Here is a 14,721-nt window from a genome sequence, read left to right as displayed (position 1 = left end):
GTATATCATCAGGTCCATTTTATTTGTATTAAAATCTCTAATAGCAGTAGCAAGCTTTGGACACCAGGAAGAGTAGCTGTTGCCTTGGCAGCAGCTAATGGGGATCTGGAATAAAATAAAGAAATAAATACCTCCGGTCCTCCTTCTCATCCTCATGCTCGCCCTCTCAAACGGAACAGGACATCACTAGGCCTAGTCCGCATGCAGATAGAGTGCATGTTTTGAGGCCAAATTCACGTTTTCTTCAGGGTAACTATTGTGTACATTTCGATCTCTCCCTAGCAATAGTCCATTTGGCTAGCGGTGTTTCTGTACTGTACAATGTCCTGCATGTGATGGTAGAGTTTGCTAAACAAATTCTCTCCCAATTGATACAAATCATCATGATATCATTCTGCCAGGTAGGCCTACTTTGCAGTCAATATTTCATTGGGAAGGTTTTTGGGGAAAGACGTTTTCATCAAACGGGGCATGATGACTGAATTATGCATCGCAAAGTTTCAACCAGACCAAACCTTTTCAATACCTGGTTTGCATACCCACTGTTGCCTTAAGTTAGCATTTACTACCGGCTACCGATGTCATTATTCTGTGAGCTGCTCCATGCATGAGACAACCAGTTGAGACCTGAGCGCTATTGCTGCCTGACAGATGATATTCCGCTGAAACTACAGTAGGCTTTGTGTGCGGCATGCATGAGAATATATTTCACGCGCTTTGCGCTTGTGTACGCTATTTTCTGCATGATTTCTCTATTTTACTATACCTCCACTACACTACTAAGCATCAGGGCGGATTAAGAAGTCAGTATATACAATGTCCACTGGGAAAAAAGTGGGTATAACAGTTGCGCAGCAGCCTTTGTGTGTGGGAGGTTGACAACAAGTGTTTTGTCAACTAACAGCCATCCATATTGAAAGCCTAGATGCTTATGCTGTCCAATTCAATTATTTTGTACCACCTACACAGAGGTGTTCTCAGGAGGAGGAACACATCATTATCAAGGCTGCTTTTAAACACACAAGCGGACAGTCTGAAGCAAAGGTTAAGCTCCTATTAATTACAAGTATTTTTACTCATGTAATCCTCTCTTACCTGTCTCAGCTCAGCTGAAATCAGGTTACAATAGCAAATCGAAATGGAGAGACTGCCTACCTGCCTTCCTATGTACTGTACATTAATGTGAAGTGTAGCCTGGAATTGTCAAGGTCCAGCGACAAATGGCCTCATCAGAGAATAGGCTAACACAGCTTTCTTCCGTTCCCCCTCCATTTATCAGCTAATGAGGAATCTGGCAGTGGCATAGCTCCAGCCCTCTTTTTGAAATAGGGCCCCTTATTGCCAAACAAGGCCTTGTCTCCAGGGCTGTGCCCCAACCCTCAACTTACAAGTCTCAAACCCCCGTCCTTCACCCCTAGTCCCCCTCCGGTCCATGAGTCCCATTGCACCCAGAATCTCTTCTCCATCTTCAGAACTGCAGCTACTTCCTTCATGCATTCCACACTCGCAGTCCCAATGTAGGGTGGGCATCAAAGAGGCAAGTCGTCACTCGGCCCCTCAAACACTCTCCCCTCCAACTCCCTGCACCCCTCCCTGGTTTCAACCCTCTCCCTGGGTGCAACCCTCTCTATTTCTCCATTCAGTTCAGGGTAATGCAGGGAGCATGAATTGTGCTGGAAGGCTATAGAAGGCTAGTCTAAACAGAACATACCCTACTAGTCTTCAGCCTGCCGGTGACTCGTGAAAGATCGTCTAACCGGCCCAACACACACTGCCTAGTTCCTAGTTCCCACGAGTCACAGGCACAGCCATGGTAGCTTTCAGAAGGACATAATCACACTCAGGCATTCCCTTGCCGTTTAACCGTGAAAAGAAGCAATACACATTAATGGAGTCGGCTCGTTCTGCTCACTGTTTCAATGACTTGTATATACAGCTAGTGTCAGACGTTTCTCACAGTCCATCTATGGTGTGTGAGGTCTGGTTTGCAGTGCTTTTGGGGTATTTTCCCTCCTCTGCTCTCTTTCTTAGCTGTAACGATAAATGAATGTAAATGACTCCAGCAGGACAGGGGTTACTGATAAAGGGGAAAGGGGGATAAAGAGGTTGGGGGGTCAGCATGGATAACGTCTGTTGGTCTGTGGGAAACTGGAGGTGGCGGTTGATTTCACTTATCTCCATTTCTTTACTATGACGGAGTGTGACTCAGTCTGGACTGAACCGGCCAGGACTGTATTTTATCACTGACTCTACATAAGCAAACTCCACAAAGCATATCTGGCCCCTATTCACTATCCATACTCTGCTCTGTTAAGCCAGGAGAAGCAAAGAGTGCTATTCCAGGATTCATAGACAGTGACGCATCTTCCTCGAGTCCAGCAGAAGCCACAGGGATCAGTTGTCATCCCTCCTGAAGTGAAGAGATTGTTTATTGAAAAAGACCTATGACATATACAGATCCAGTCAAAAGTTTGGACACACCTGTTTATTCAAGGGTTTTTCTTTATTTTGACTATTTTCTACATTGTAGAATACTAGTGAAGACATCAAAACTATGAAATAACATATGGAATCATGTAGTAACCAAAAAAGTGTTTAACAAATCAAAATATATTTTATATTTGAGATTCATCAAAGTAGCCACCCTTTGCCTTGATGACAGCTTTGGACACTCTTGGCATTCTCTCAACCAGTTTCATGAGGTAGTCACCTGGAATGCATTTCAATTAACAGGTGTGCCTTGTTAAAAGTTAAATTGTGGAATTTCTTTCCTTCTTAATGCGTTTGAGACAATCATTTGTGTTGTGATAAGGTAGGGGTGGGTATGCAGAACATATCTTAGGGCTAGGCCCCTTTTTTCTCCACTTCCTGCCTGAATGACGTGCCCAGAGTAAACTGCCTGTAGCTCAGGCCCCTGAAGCCATATGGACATGCATATAATTGGTACCATTGGAAAGAAAACACTTTGAAGTTTGTAGAAATGTTAAAATAATGTAGGAGAATATAACACAATATGGTAGGAGAAAATCCAAATAAAAACCAAACAGATCTTTTTTTGAGAGAGACCATCCTCTTAGAAAGGCAAGAGAAAGGTCATATTGAAAATTAGCTCCCTGGATGCAATTCCTATGGCTTCCACAGGCTGTCAGCAGTCTATGTTCAAGGTTTCAGGCTTATAACTGCAAAAACGAATAAGAAATAACAGTTTTAGTAGAGGGACACAGTCTTGGAAATCCGTATTTGCGTGCGCCATGAAGACATTACACACCTGCTAAAATCGGTTTCCTATTGAACATACTTATTTCCGAAAGAAATACTATAGTTTGATTACATTTTAGGGTATCTGAGGAGTAAATAGAAATGTATTTTGACTTGTTGAAACAAAGTTTAGGGGTAGATTTTCGGATTCCTTTCTCTGCAAGTTGAACGAGTGGATTAGTCAAATCGATGGCGCCAACTCAACAGACTTTTTGGGATATAAAGAAGGATTTTATCTAATAAAACGACACTACATGTTATAGCTGGAACCCTTTGATGACAAATCAGAGGAAGATTTTCAAAAAGTAAGTGAATATTTTGTCGTTATATGTGAATGTTTCAAACCTATGCCAGTGCAAAAAAATATATTTTGATATGGGGCGCCGTCCTCAAACAATCGCATGGCATATTTTCGCTGTAATAGCTACTGTAAATTGGACAGTGCAGTTATATTAACAATATTTTAACCTTTCAGTCAATATAAGACATAAATGTTTAAAATCCATTATTTATTTGAATTGCGCGCCCTCCAGTTTCACCGGAAGTTGTCCCACTAGCAAGACACCGATCCTTAAGAAGTTGGTAAAAGACCAAGTCCATATTACGGCAAGAACAGCTCAAATAAGCAAAGAGAAACGACAGTCCATCATTGCTTTAAGACATGAAGGTCAGTCAATATGGAACATTTCAAGAACTTTGAAAGTGTCTTCAAGTGCAGTTGCAAAAACCATCAAGCACGATGATGAAACTGTCTCTCATGAGGACCGCCACCGGGAAGGAAGACACAGAGTTACCTCTGCTGTAGAGGATATGTTCATTAGAGTTAACTGCACCTCAGATTGCAGCACAAATAAATGCTTCACAGAGTTCAAGTAACAGACATCTCAACATCAACTGTTCAGAGGAGACTGCGTGAATCAAGCCCTCATGGTCGAATTGCTACAAAGAAACCACTACTAAAGGACACCAATAAGATGAAGTGACTTGCTTGGGCCAAGAAGCACAAGCAATTGACATTAGATCGGTGGAAATCTGTCCTTTGGTCTAATGAGTCCAAATTTGAGATTTTTGGTTACAACCGCTGTGTCTGTGAGACGCAGAGTAGGTGAACAGATGATCTCCGCATATATGGTTCCCACCGTGAAGCATGGAGGAGGAGGTGTGACAGTGTGGGGTTGCTCTGTGATTTATTTAGAATTCAAGGCACACTTAACCAGCATGGCTACCATAGCATTCTGTAGCAGCACGCCCATCCCATCTGGTTTGCGACAAAAACACACCTCCAGGCTGTATAAGGGCTATTTGACCAAGGAGAGTGATGGAGTGCTGCATTAGATGACCTGGCCTCCACAATCACCCGACCTCAACCCAACTGAGATGGTTTGGGATGAGTTGGACCGCAGAGTGAAGAAAAAACAGCCAACAAGTGCTCAGCATTGGTGGGAACTCCTTCAAGACTGTTGGAAAAGCATTCCTCAAGAAGCTGATTGAGAGAATGCCAAGAGTGTGCAAAGCTGTCATCAAGGCAAAGGGTGGCTAAAATATAAAATATTATTTGATTTGATTAACACATTTTTGGTTGCTACATGATTCCATATGTGTTAGTTCCTAGTTATTTCTTGAATGAGTAGGTGTGTCCAAACTTTTGAATGGTACTGTAGTTTAGTATACCTTGAAAGTAATTGAATTCAGATTGTGAGGAAGTCTCTCCGATGCCACCAAATGAGAGCAAGACAAGCAGTGCCGTATCTCAATTCATAAAATAACAACAATTTTTTACCTTAGATATATTGCAGCAATGACCCGCTCTCTGATTTTTGTTGTAATCGTATACTATAGCTTCCAAGGTGGATACTCTAGCTTTTCTGTTTGAAGTGGAGGTTTTTAAACAGTCCTGTCCAATATGGTCATCCACTCTTCCATTTTAGAAGATGTCAATATTGCCCCCCCCCCTTCCCTCCTCATCAGTGCTCCCACCACTCCCTTTGAGAAAGAGTAAACCTAAACCTGTGGTATGTGTGGTTAAGGGAACAGGGCCAGGTCTTTCTTTAAGCAATTGTTCTCCAGTGTGGAGATGTGGAGAAGTAATCTGGCGGTGTTGGGGGGGGGGTCTGTAGAGAGAGAGCTGGAACACATGCTATCTCCATCAGTGTAGCAGATAGAAGAAGAAGAAAAGACAGGGGGAATAGAGGTAAAGGTCACGGCCCTCCTCTTCTTCTCCTATCCTGATGTCCTGGTTACCTCAGAGAAGGAGATATATAGGTTAACTGGTTCAGACCAGAGACCAGACCAGCAACCAGCAGACAGAGCAGGCAGCAGGCAGGGCCAGCTGATTGCAAATCCAGACACACTGCTATTGAGAGCTAGAGAGGGGGGAGGGACAGAAGGAGACGGAGAGACTGTCAGTTGAGACACCGTACCTCCTGTCTGAAAGCTTATAGCTTGGGGAATCTGGATCTAGATTGTTGTGTGTGTATGCTAGCACGTGTGTGCGTTATCTTGTACGTTAGTGTGTGCGTTTGGGCTTGTGCTAGCTGGTGCGTTTGTCAGTTTATATGTGTGTGTACATTTCTTAGTAGTTGAACCCTTCCCATCCATTGAGTGCCAGATAAAGGGAGTGGATAGAGAAGTCCTCTGTGACCCAAACCTGTGTACACTTTCTCCAGTGTAACCAATGCTTCGCACACAGACCATTCTAGTGATGGAAAAGTAGCCAACAAGTTCTCAACATATGTGGGAACTCCTCTAAGATTGTTGGAAAAGCATTCCAGGTGAAGCTGGTTGAGAGAATGCCAAGAGTGTGCAAAGCTGTCATCAAGGCAAAGGGTGGCTACTTTGAAGAATCTCAAATATATTTTGATTTGTTTAACACTTTTTTGGTAACTATATGATTCCACATGTGTTATTTAATAGTTTTGATGTTTTCACTATTATTCTACAATTTAGAAAATAGTAAAATAAAGAAAAACCCTTGAATGAGTAGGTATGTCCAAACATTTGACTGGTATGGTAGATATTGCCAGTCATATATATATATATAAAAAAAGGCAAAGGAACAGCTTATGAAGGTTGTGTCAGCCAAGCGACATGGGTGAGAAAGGCTATTGTTGTCTCCTAAATGATATTCACTTTTTGATTGATCCGCAAATTGATTCACAGAGGAGCAATGCCAGAATGCCAATGAGTGGCTATCACTGTCTAACTGATGAGGTTTTGGAGTTGTTTTGACATCAAGGTGATCTATACAATTACAAGCCTTGCAGAGAGCACTTCACTCCATCACCATAGATATCCCTTTTGACTGACTCAAATGAATTCATGCATCAATTAAATTACAACCTGGTTTCCTGCCCCAGCCAGCAAAAATGTACTTTTGGAGGACACTTTGGTAAAAAAAGGAACTCCTCACGGAGATCAAGGATATCGATGCAGCCTCATAGTTTGGCTGGTTAAATTATATTTACTTGAATAGAATTTGGCTCCTTTGGCCCACTATGGTTGTGTTTGTACCCTTGTACCCAGCTCAGAGAAGCACATTTCTAATACGCTTCAGTGTTATTACGCAGAGAAGAAACACAGCACTCTTTTTTTTCAAACTGAATTCCAAAATGTAATGGAATAGACAGACGCCTAAAAACCTGAATTTTGGATGTTATTTTTCCCTTACAATTTAATGTTATATTGACATTCTGTATGATTAAAAAGTTATCTTAAACGTTCTGTGCTGTTTGTTTTAAGGTTGGGAGACAAATTTGAAAACATTAAAGACATTTCTTTGTACGTACCCTGTTGAACCATATTTGGTCTCTGTTCTTTCTCTCTGTCACACTTTTTGTAGGATCTTAATTTGGGCCAGTTTGCTGTAGCAGGAAAATAATCCTACAGCATCAGGAAATGTGAATTATTATGTTGATTATATTTGGTGGACATTTTTTGTAGGGCAAATCAAGTCAAATTACAAACTTTAGAAGCCTTTTTAAACAACAATTACACTACAAAATTGCATTTCCTGATTCCAGGAAATTAAGATCCTACATCTGTACTACTTCTCTCCTCTTTGTCTGACTTTTTAAACTTTTTTCCCCCTTTCCTTGCGTTGAGAAAAGAGGTCGAAATGAACTGCAGCAAAGAAGCGTACATTGTTCAGGGGAAATTCTAAATCCCACTTTTCTGTAGTGAGACTGATTCCTAAGCTCTATAGGCTCACCGTCCTAAGCTGCTATTAATGTATTCAACCTCTTCCTCGTCTCAATGTCCACTTGTATTAAACAGTGCAGACTCTAGAGCTAGTTGGTGAGGCCTGGCCTTGGTAGCATATGTTGTGGAGCAACTCAGATGCAGTTGTCTGAGCAGACATGAACTCTGGGAACATGTTTGTTTGGAAAGCAGGAGGTTGGTCGGGTGACCTGAGAAATGTTAAACTTATTTTCTGTCTTTGACAGGTAATGTTCAACCATAAGGGAGGAAGTTGATCAACTCTCAAGAACCACTGACACTGCGAAAACTGGTAATGTTGTATGTGATATGGTAAACATTGATTATGAGTATAGGCTAGTAGATAGTATGGTTCCTCACTGCACTCTCCTTATCTCATCTGTCCATGTGGAATCTTAATAAATGCTGTTTTTACTGTGAAATTGATACCACCATTGATAATTGAGCTGATGATTTTGAGTCTGTCGATATGGGCTTCTAGACAGTTTTTGGTTAATTGAATGTCCGGATATCCTAACAGACGTTATTATTTGATAACTTGAGTGAGTGTTCATTTAAAAAAATAAAAAATGTAGGCCTATTTTAACAATGAAAAAGCTTTGTCAAATTAAATTATCCTTGTGACATTTTTACCTACAAGGATATACCATTTGAAATTCTTATTTTAATAAAACAACAACCTTTTTGAATTTAGTTTTTATATATAGGTGTGTTGCGCTACTGCTAGAAAATTATTCCCTCCAGGTTGCCCTGACATCGGTATGCTGTTTTCCTCACTTCCAATAGCAATTACAGGTACTCACCTAACAGAGTTTCCACAAGACCTGACACAGATCAATGCAAAACACTTTTTTTTGTAACAGAATCAGTTCTATCATGGCATAAATCGGACTTCTCTTTCGATGTTGCTGTTAGCCAAACTACCATACCTGAGAAAAGCAGCATGTAACTGTTTACCTCTGCTGTGGGCATTTGCGTCATTCTGAGTGGTCGATGCCAGTCACTACAGGGGAACTCTGTTGTGTTGCAGGCACTTTTCTGCACTTGGTGTTCAGAGTAGAACAGAGAAGGGGTGAGGAGGCAGTGCTGGAGTGGTTTAAAAGGGACTTAATGTCTCAACACAGAACATGTATACGAACGTCCAGGAGCTGTCCTTGATCCTATTCTCTGATGTGAAGTGTGCAATATCTCTGTAAAAGGGAGAGACAGAAAGACAAATACATGGAGTAAGATGGATGGATCGGCAAGGGAGGATTTTATGGGTCTTGGCACACCTCCAAAGTGGAGTAAATGAATGCTGCTTCATTTCTTATAATGGCCAGGGCTGATGGAGATTAGACTACCATACTGGGAACCCTCCTACTTTATTAGTAATAACAACCTTTTCTCAGCACAATTTGTGATGGAGAGATTGGTAATTTGTGTCTTTAGGCAATCAGCGAGACATAAATCATGTTAATGTGTCTCGTTAAGGATTGTCATAAATTGGTTATAAATTGGCAGTTGCGGAGCAGGAAATTAATAAGGAGAAAGGAATGTCCCTTTAAAATGTCAATTTCATTTCAAAGAAAATAAATGACTTAAATCATTCAACTTGCTTTTAATAATACAAATTTGGCACCAACCTCCACTCCTAAAAGAATTTGGGTAACATAACTAATGCCCTCATTGAAAACTTGAAAGGACAGAGGACAATACCCTGTGGTGCCCCTAAAATTGGCCTCACTGCAGCTGGTCTGCCTTATCCTGTGATGCTCCCCACTTACTGTACAACACTGAGGAAGCAAGGGAAAACATAAACATTCCTCATTGCCAAATGTCCAGGCCCAGGGGGAGTGCATGTGACCCTTCTTAACTGATATTGAGGTCACATCCCCCTCAGAAAACAGAGACCTAATGAGAGCCAAGTTTGATTCAGTGGGTGTCTGCCTGCCTACCACTACTTTAACTAAGATATATGTCTACCATCGCCGGTATTGTCTCTGCATCCAAATTATCTGTCAACATTTTTATTGAAACGTTTCATTATGCAACAAGTATAAGATTAGACAAGATACATCATTCCCGATTACTAAATAAATCCCATGTAGTCTTGAGTTGCTTTCCGTGGATTGCATGACTTCACTGTTTAGTCCCGGCTTGTCTCCATTGCGGAGCAATCTGGTTCCTGCCGTTGAATGTAGTCTCCTATTTACAGTTTCATGATGTGATTTGTCTCAGAGAATCTGTGTTAGAATCATGTCCTCCTAGATCAGCCTTTTGGCTACATTCTTTTATAGAATGGTCATATATTGTGGATATCAGGGCAGTAAAAGAAGCTTTGAACGAGATGTGAGGAGCAGTGTCCAAGCAGCAGGCAAAACTCTATACACACACACACACACACCAAAAACTCACACAAAAGCCCCCCACACACTGTCCAAAGCCTCACACCAAAGCCCTCCACACACTGTCCAAAGCCCCACACCAAAGCCCTCCACACACTGTCCAAAGCCTTCCATCATACTCCAGACGTTGATCTGATGGTCTCTTCCTGAGCAGGGGCAGACGTGACTCATTGTGTCTAAAGTTATGTATGAAATAGCAGACCTTAGCGTGGGACCCTGTGGATTCCCCAAAGGGTCCAGGAGGGGATCGGAAAGCCTCCCGCTGCTGGGAATGACTTTCATCCTTCTGGGACTGGAAGCGAATGTATTAGGGACAAGTGTTCGTGATCCAGCTGTCTCAGCTAGCCTGTGTTTGAGTCATCCGTCATCGACAGTGTCGAGTAATCACGCACTTGTTATGTGGAGAATGGGAGGGCGAGAATTGCAATCTTTGAATGGCAGATCTTGAAAGTAACTTTGCAGATTGGAGGTTGATGGGAGGTTGATCTGGAAGGATGATTCACTCCTTTCAGCAACAGGAGTACTTTGGAGTGTTTTGTACCGACAGCTATCTTCTTTCTCTACCGCTATCACCGTCTACAATCATGCACTTGTTATGGAGAGTGGAGACTTCCTTGTTAAAGGTACACTGGCCGATCTGATTGGAGATCAATGTTCTGATACGCTGATTCACTTCTTATGGGAGTGCTTAGTCTCATACAGCTGTTACACGACTATATTATACAGTCCAAAATGATTGGCACCCTTGATAAAGATGAGCAAAAAAGACTATAATATATAGGTGTCAAGATTATTGGCACTCCTGTTTTTAAATTGGCACAGGTGTTGTTAGGCCCAAGACTGTGCCAATATATCTTCCAAACACCGGCTTCGAGGGCATTGTCACTTAAGTGTTCTCCAATCTCATATTAAATTATAGAAAAAGTCTTAGTGCCGTTTTCCTTGCAAATGGATGGTGCGCAAAGTATTAAAAACAGTGGTGCCAATAATCTTGACACCAATATTATTTTTTGCTCATCTTTATCAAGGGTGCTGTAAGGGCTGTCTTCAGGAATGGACCAAAATGCAGCGGAGTTAGTATTCATCTTTCAATTTAATTAGAAAGAACACTATAGCAAACAAACAAACAAAACAAGGAAACTGACAGCCAACAGTCCTGTCAGGTGCAAACACACTAAACAAGAAACAATTACCCACAAACCCCAGTGACAAACAACTCCTACATATGTGACTCCCAATCAGGAACAACGATTCCCAGCTGTTCCTGATCAGGAGTCACAAGACACACACCAGACTGCCACGTCCTGACCCCCAAACTACTACACCAGCTCCATCTGCTGGTCAGGACGTGACAGTACCCCCCCCTCAAGGTGCAGACCCCAGAATGCACCTAACCACAACAACAAAAAACCACCAACAAACAAAATCCCCAACAAAACCCTAAAACAGTAACCCTAAACAATAAGGGAGGGAAGGGAGGGTGGCTGCCGTCAACGACGGCACTGTGCTACACCCTCCCTCCCCAACCCACCTATCCTGGAGGCGGCTCAGGCTCTGGCCGTTCCAGGCAGTCTGGGCAGTCTGGCAGCTCGGGGCAGTCTGGCAGCTCGGGGCAGTCTGGCAGCTCCGGCAGTTCGGGGCAGTCTGGCCACTCCGGCAGCTCGGGGCAGTCTGGCCACTCCGGCAGCTCGGGGCAGTCTGGCCACTCCGGCAGCTCGGGGCAGTCTGGGCAGTCCGGCAGCTCGGGGCAGTCTGGGCAGTCCGGCAGTCTGGCCACTCCGGCAGTTCAGGGCAGTCTGGCCACTCCGGCAGTTCAGGGCAGTCTGGCCACTCCGGCAGTTCAGGGCAGTCTGGCCACTCCGGCAGTTCAGGGCAGTCTGGCCACTCCGGCAGTTCAGGGCAGTCTGGCCACTCCGGCAGTTCAGGGCAGTCTGGCCACTCCGGCAGTTCAGGGCAGTCTGGCCACTCCGGCAGTTCAGCGCAGTCTGGCCACTCCGGCAGTTCAGCGCAGTCTGGCCACTCCGGCAGTTCAGCGCAGTCTGGCCACTCCGGCAGTTCAGCGCAGTCTGGCCACTCCGGCAGTTCAGCGCAGTCTGGCCACTCCGGCAGTTCAGCGCAGTCTGACCTCTCTGGCGACTAAAGACTGGCGGGCAGCTCTGACGACTGTTGACTGGCGGGCAGCTCTGACGACTGTTGACTGGCGGGCAGCTCTGACGACGACTGTTGACTGGCGGGCAGCTCTGACGACGACTGTTGACTGGCGGGCAGCTCTGACGACGACTGTTGACTGGCGGGCAGCTCTGACGACGACTGTTGACTGGCGGGCAGCTCTGACGACGACTGTTGACTGGCGGGCAGCTCTGACGACGACTGTTGACTGGCGGGCAGCTCTGACGACGACTGTTGACTGGCGGGCAGCTCTGACGACGACTGTTGACTGGCGGGCAGCTCTGACGACGACTGTTGACTGGCGGGCAGCTCTGATGACGACTGTTGACTGGCGGGCAGCTCTGATGACGACTGTTGACTGGCGGGCAGCTCTGGTGACGACTGTTGACTGGCGGGCAGCTCTGGTGACGACTGTTGACTGGCGGGCAGCTCTGGTGACGACTGTTGACTGGCGAGGCTGGGTTGACACACTAGACTCCTGGTGCATGGTGCTGGTACTGGGCGTACCAGATTGCAAACACGCACCTCCATGCTAGTGCGGGGAGCTGGCCTGGGGCTCCATTCTTGCCCCGCAAAACTCCCCTTGTGCCCCCCCCTAAAAATTTCTTGGGGGTGCCTCCCGGTTTCCCTTACCTCGCCAGCCTTCTTCCGCTGCTTGGTCCTTTGTTGGTGGGTAATTCTGTAAGGGCTGTCTTCAGGAATGGACCAAAATGCAGCGGAGTTAGTATTCATCTTTCAATTTAATTAGAAAGAACACTATAGCAAACAAACAAACAAACAAACACAAACAAGGAAACTGACAGCCAACAGTCCTGTCAGGTGCAAACACACTAAACAAGAAACAATTACCCACAAACCCCAGTGACAAACAACTCCTACATATGTGACTCCCAATCAGGAACAACGATTCCCAGCTGTTCCTGATCAGGAGTCACAAGACACACACCAGACTGCCACGTCCTAACCCCCAAACTACTACACCAGCTCCATCTGCTGGTCAGGACGTGACAGGTGCTAATCATTTTTATACAATAGGTTACCAGCATATTCAAATCATTATTGACATATTTTCATTAAAAATGTTATTTTTATGAATTTATTCATACTATTTCATCCTTCTACAACATATTTATTTTTATTTTTTATTTAACCTTTATTTAACTATTTAATATAGTCCCGACAGAAATCTAGGGTTGCCGGCTGGTTGTTCATAGCCACATTTGTTTAAGATGTTTTCTAGTGACATTTATTTGAATACATTCATAACAATGAGCTAACGAGGCACCTAGTATAGAAAATGTGCTCACTCGTTTGGACACTGTTGTTCAGAGGAGCTAGCAAACAACACAGCTAACGCAATCACCTCAAATGGAAGCTGGAAAGACTGAAAATTAGCTGCACTTAATTTCGTTTGGCCTTTTTTCAATTGAAATGTATTTTAATATATCATAACAATTATGCCAGCTGATTCATGATTTCGACTGAGAAACACTGCCTGCCTGCCTGTCTCGTCGCGACTCCTGACACATTCATTACTATGGGACTGCTGGGGATTGAATTTGAATATTGAAACAATGTTGCAAATGTCGAAGAGACAGACAGCAATGTCTGTTAGTCTAAAAGAAATGTGAGATAATGTCTAGATGCTTTTAATAGTGGAGATCACGTTTATAAATTGCTCAGGGCTGATGAGACAGTGGATTGCTCAGTCAGATTTATTTATTTGATTTTTTATTTCACCTTTATTTATCCAGGTAGGCCAGTTGAGAACAAGTTCTCATTTACAACTGCGACCTGGCCAAGATAAAGCAAAGCAGTGCGACAAAAACAACAACACAGAGTTACACATGGGATAAACAAATGTACATTCAATAGCACAATAGAAAATGTCTATGTACAGTGTTTGCAAATGTAGTAAGATTAGGGAGGTAAGGCAATAAATAGGCCATAGAGGTGAAATCATTACAATTTAGCATTAACACTGAAGTGATTGATGTGCAAGTAAAGATACTGAGGTGCAAAGGAGCAAAAATAAATAAAAATATGGGGATGAGGTAGTTGGGTGTGCTATTTAAAATGGGCTGTGTACAGATACAGTGACCAGTAAGCTGCTCTGACAGCTGACGCTTAAAGTTAGAGAGGGAGATATAAGTCTCCAGCTTCAGTGACTTTTGCAATTCATTCCAGTCATTGGCAGCCGAGAATTGGAAGGAAAGGCGGCCAAAGGAAGTGTTGGCTTTGACCAATGAAATATACCTGCTGGAGCGCGTACTACGGGTGGGTGTTGCTATGCTAACCAGTGAGCTGAGATAAGGCAGGTCTTTACCTAGCCAAGACTTATAGATGACCTGGAGCCAGTGGGTTTGGCGACGAATATGTAGCGAGGGCCAGCCGACAAGAGCATACAGGTCGCAGTGGTGGGTAGTATATGGGGGGGCTTTGGTGACAAAATGGATGGCACTGTGATAGACTACATCCAATTTGCTGAGTAGAGTGTTGGAGGCTATTTTGTAAAGGACATCGCTAAAGTCAAGGATCAGTAGGATAGTCAGTTTTACGAGGGTGTGTTTGGCAGCATGAGTGAAGGAGGCTTCGTTGCGAAGTAGGAAGATGATTCTAGATTTAATTTTGGATTGGAGATGCTTAATGTGAGTCTGGAAGGAGAGTTTACAGTCTAACCAGAAACCTAGGT

This window comes from Salmo salar, chromosome ssa18 (assembly GCF_905237065.1).
Source record: "Salmo salar chromosome ssa18, Ssal_v3.1, whole genome shotgun sequence".
Lineage (NCBI taxonomy): Eukaryota > Metazoa > Chordata > Actinopteri > Salmoniformes > Salmonidae > Salmo > Salmo salar.
Note: the sequence above shows the minus strand (reverse complement) of the source record.